This window comes from Sinocyclocheilus grahami, unplaced genomic scaffold (genome assembly GCF_001515645.1).
Source record: "Sinocyclocheilus grahami isolate Dianchi unplaced genomic scaffold, SAMN03320097.WGS_v1.1 scaffold1393.1, whole genome shotgun sequence".
Taxonomy (NCBI): Eukaryota; Metazoa; Chordata; class Actinopteri; order Cypriniformes; family Cyprinidae; genus Sinocyclocheilus; species Sinocyclocheilus grahami.
Genome location: NW_015506572.1, coordinates 236,667 through 240,864, shown reverse-complemented (window position 1 = coordinate 240,864; position 4,198 = coordinate 236,667).

Genomic DNA, 4,198 nt, shown 5'->3' with positions numbered 1-4,198 from the left:
CTGTGACAGGCATCGCTATTAGCACAGGGCACAGGCCTGCTGGAAAAAAATCAAGTCATTTTAGAAAGATGACTTTTTAAGCTTCTCTGCCTTTCCATTATTTTCTCTCCACATCAGGGGCCCGAGTCCATCGCCCTCCTCATCCTCCTCCGCTCGTCCTTGCATGATCCGATATTATTTTCAAATGTTTGCCTTCTGTTTTCATTTTTTGGACTTCTTTAAAATCAACACGAATGCTATTTACTTCATAAGTGATAGTTCAACCAAAAATACCAAAATTACACATGCTTATTGCAAACACTCTTTTTAAATAACAGTGACATAAAAGCAGAAAAGAAACAAAATTTCTCTTGACGGAAATTGATGGCCATAAGCATTTTTATATTTATGCATTTAGCAGACATTTTTTATCCAAAGCGACTTACAATAAAGGAACATAAGAAATTCTTCACAGAGCTGACTATATTCATCGTATGCAATGCCAGGTTTGTTGGAAAACGACTTGGAAAGAGTTAAAATGCAGAGAAGAACGATCCTTTGAGTCAGATCTCTTCAATGAATCAGTTGATTCAGTACACAAAACCAATCTGAATGCTTTCAGACTGATTCGTTTGCAAAGTCAAAAGTCTGGTCAGATAATCACACAAAGCTTTCATACGATTTAAGTAATTAAAAAATGTATTTAAAATGATATATATATACATCATATGAGTTAAATGGACCACTTTTCTGGTCCGTTTGCAACCTTTTGCAACCAATTCACTGCATGGAGAAGAGCAACCACATTATTTAGCGTTTGTACTTCAGCATCCTACAAAATGAATCAGTACAGATTTTGAATAATATACTGTATGTTATAATAATATAATATAATATAATAATGTTTGTCTTCATAAGATTTCATTTCTTTCTTTTTAATTATCTGCTGGCTCCCTTCTGGTATTTAACATCCACATTTTGCAATCCAATCAATTCCCAAATGGATCAAATCAAGCCCCAGCCTCATATTTTCTCACTGAACACATCAGATTACAAAAGTAAAATGGGTTCGTGTTGACTTTAAATGCATCACTTGCCAGATCTTGTCTGATGCCTGCATGTGTAATTCAGAGCAATAGTCCTTTGTATCTTCTAAACGAGGGCATGTGTTTGCCGCACGATCATTTGCTTAGCGAATCAGATATTTACATGAATCAATTGCTCCATTAATTAGGTCAGTGATCAAAGCCAGATCACTCGGGAGAAATGAGGAAGCCTGTGATTTCTGACTGAGCGTGGCTCTTTTCCAGATATGATAAAACATGTTTGAGAGCTGATGGGGAAGTGCGGCGTCATTTCTTGCAGATAAGAGCAGCATACAAGACACTGCATTCTTATATAAGAGAGAAACACCATTAGAATGTGTTGGGGAGGAGAGAAGAAGAAAGGCATGGCCACCTTTGGTCTTGCACAAGGTGAAAATATAGTCCACTTCTGCCATCTGCTGTTCTGGATGTGATATTTATAACCATTGGATCAGATGGAAGTCCAGAAGGAATGTCTTAACGTCCTAATATCTTGATATCATGCGTGTTTGCTTGAGAGACATATATTGATAGATAATCAAACTCTCGTCTTAAAAGTCTCTCTCTCTCTCGCTCTTCAGGTGAACCCTGGCTTCAGTTTACAGCAGAAAAACTCCAAATAATCTGAGAAGAACAAAAAAACTCATGAAATGACAAACCATATGTTTTCTTTGGCAAATGGCTTTCCGCAGTGAAGAGAAAACAATATGATCAATTTGAAAGGCATGAGCAAATTGAACAATGACTGTTGCTTTGCTTTAATTGTATCCAGTGGATTGATTCTGATTTAGTGAGTTACTACACACTCCTGAAGCAAAGACGTTGTCCTCATCATCATCGATTAAATTGTCTCTGAATTAACAAAGCGCTTGCTCATAAATGAAGGTAATGGTCCTCAACTCATCTAAAACATTTATGACTAGCACCTCCATTTATATGCACACACATTATACACTGAAGTTTGAATATTTTGATGTAGAAGCGACTCATTCTTTGAGTCAGATCTCTTCAGCGATTCAGGTGTTTCAGTTCACAAAACTGGTCTGAATAGCTTCACACTGATTCGCTTCTCAAATTCAACAGATTGGAAAAAAAGAATACTCTGTAATGTGAAAATTTGGTGTAGAAACAGTTTTCACTTAGAAATTGCTAGTACATTTTAGAAATACTTACAAAAAATTGGCAAGTAACACAATTTTTACTACAATTTTATTTTCTTAGTTTTATTTACAACTTCAAAAAATCCTAAAATACCATCAGTGTTATTATTGTTAACAGAAAAAAAAATAGTTAACTGAAATAACATGGATAAAGAAGAAAGACTGCATGCCTCCAAAACCAAAAAATAATTAGTTTTTGATAAATGGTATATTACAACAATGGAAATATTTACAATCCGAACGTTAAGCAGCCCGTGGCAATAACACTAGATTGTTGTGAGAAATGTAATGCTGTTAAGCAATTTCAGAATTATAACAATGAGCACGGTAGCCCTAAAACACTAAACTAAAATACAAGCAAGAAAAGTAACTCGAAGCTAACAACGATAAAGTGAAAAAGCTGTATTTACCGGCCCATTATCGAGTTATAATGTATTCAGAAATATGATACTGTCATAATTATGAGATAAAAGGTACATTATGAAACACTAAGTCATAGTTATGAAACAAAGTCTACATTATGACATACTAGGTCATAGTGAGACAACTGACATAAAAACTGAAAAATATTAGATAGAATATCTACATTATGAAACACTAAGTAATAATTATGAAACAAAGTCTACATTATGAGACACTAAATCATTATTGTTAGATAAAGAGTTAAATTAGGAGATACGAAATTCATAATTATGGAACAAAGTCTACATTGTGGCATACTAGGTCATAGTCAGACAGCTGGAATAAAAACGGAAAAATATGAGATAGAAAGTGAACATTATTAGATACATAGTTATAATTATGAGATAAAAAGTAAAAAAGTATGGCATACTAAGTCAAGTTAGTATGCGTTTTATCATAATTATGACTTTATATCAAAATTATGACTTTAGTCTCATAATGTAGACTTTTTATGCCATTGTGATTTACTAAAGCATTTTTTTTTCTTATGTATAAGAATAAAAAAGGTTATTAAAACAATGATGTTGGTATTACTATAAATGTATGTTTAGAAACCAGTAAATACTAAAAAAAAAAAAATTAATAAAAAAATAAAAAATAAACTTGACACACTGGTTTGAAGTAGTGATCAGAAGTTACAAAATAAATTATGATCGAATTTAATAAGTGGAACTAACAGATATGCCCTACAATATTCCTAAATCAGTTTCAGACAGAATAGAAGTAGTGCAAAAATTAAGTGGTCATAGTAGCGAAGGAGTATCACGATGTGCTGCAATGGCCGCTTCTGGTGTAAATCACTCTATTAAAGGGGGAAAAAATGTAGTTTTGAACGAAAACACCACATGCACACAGTTTATGGGACCTCAACCATACAATAAATCTCAACAGAACATTAAGGTTACAAAACTGACGTCCGTCCGTACAGGAAAAATATGACAAATCTGATGCTAAACAGGCTTCACAGAGTTGCATTCTCCTATAATCTATTGTGGTGAGTTTATATGTGAGCAGTCTGCTTCTGCTATAACTACAAAAACCGCACTATACTATTGCCTGCTCTCTGTAAACAATTCAGTTAAAGTCTGAGACAAATGTTTAGTCGGTGAGCTGAGCACGGTGAGTTTTATCTCGGCCCAGCCGCTGGGAGGATAAGATCAGCGTTCAGGCCATGGCGGCCTCGGCTTTGTGTTCTGGAGGACTAAATGAGACTCTGGGTGACAGAACTGCACCTCAGTGTAATGAGTAAACACATCACAGCGGTCAGTGATTTATAACGGAGCCCATAGTCACATTTTTGTGGCGCGCTGGAGCCAGTGTGCTTCATCCTTGATCTCTCTTTTACTTCACCTTCCTCATACCTCTCCCTCCCTTTCTCTCGCTCTCATTTTCTCTGTGTAAGAACGAGTGTGGAATTCTGAGTGGGCTACTTCAGCACTGACTAAAGGACGTTACGTGTGTGTGTGTGTGTGTGTGTGTGTGTGTGTGTGTTATGAGGTGTGAGGAACAGTG